At 47.0% G+C, this 964-nt stretch overlaps 1 non-coding gene across 1 annotated transcript; it reads right to left on the reverse strand.

Moving 5' to 3' along the window:
* Positions 1-356: 356 nt before the first annotated feature.
* LOC114622477 lies at positions 357-498 on the reverse strand. Its single transcript, XR_003711602.1, has one exon. It is a non-coding gene; the product is annotated as a small nucleolar RNA SNORA48 (small nucleolar RNA).
* Between the last annotated feature and the right edge of the window lie 466 nt (positions 499-964).

Raw genomic sequence — 964 nt, forward strand, 5'->3', positions numbered from 1 at the left:
CAGTCACTCAAGCTAGGACTGCACCCGAGGCCCAGGTGGCAGGGCTGGCCACTCACAATAGACTACTCCTTTCCACCCTCAAGTCTCCAGTTCCGTCTCATAACACTCAAGCTGCTCTACTTTTTCTCTCCCATCTGTCCACCACATACTCAAACTGCAGGCTGACCACATGGCTGGTGGGCCTCTGAGTGATATCTTCCATCATCCATGCAATGGCGGTAAGCTGGTGTTTTCTATGGCCTGCCTGTTCTGTGCACTGTAGGGCAGGTCTGGGGTGGCATGGCACTCCACAGGTCTCTGTCTGCCTTCCTCCTCCTGTGTTACACTGCCTGAATTGATTTAATTTGATTTGATTTTCATGAGTCCTAGGCATAAAACAGCTTTGGCCACCAAGCCAGGCATCAAGCTAGGATGAACAATGGACTGCCATCTGCTCTGCCCCTGACTGATTAAGAACACCACCACCAACAAGGTGACTCTTTGTCCTCTACTGGGGGGGGGGGAGGTGGGGTTATTCCATCTATTAACTGGAGTAATACAAGTGCAAAACACTGTTTGTGATTCCTTTAACCCAAAAATACTTTTGTCCTGGCACTTCTCCCTCCAGCTTATCCTATAAACATTCTTACTCTCTTAGGTTCACAGTCTTAGTCCCTTTCATGGATAGCTCCTTTTCTACCATCTACCTATGGCTCTTAGTGTCACGGTTTACATCTCTGTTGATCTGTCTCAGCCCCAATCACCATAGTTTTTCTAATACAAAACCCAGCTTAGGCAGCACATAACCCAGCTTATACACATAAACCACCATGTCTCTCCCCCTGGGACTTCTTTCTTTTGTTTTTGGTTTGTTGTTTGTTTCTCTCCTCTTGGCCATGATAGCCACAAACGTGCAAGTTCTCTCAGGCTTCACGAGCTTCACGGATATTAAGAAAGAACAATCACATTTACTCTTGAAATTCCC

This window comes from Grammomys surdaster, unplaced genomic scaffold, assembly GCF_004785775.1.
Source record: "Grammomys surdaster isolate TR1022 unplaced genomic scaffold, NIH_TR_1.0 188, whole genome shotgun sequence".
Lineage (NCBI taxonomy): Eukaryota > Metazoa > Chordata > Mammalia > Rodentia > Muridae > Grammomys > Grammomys surdaster.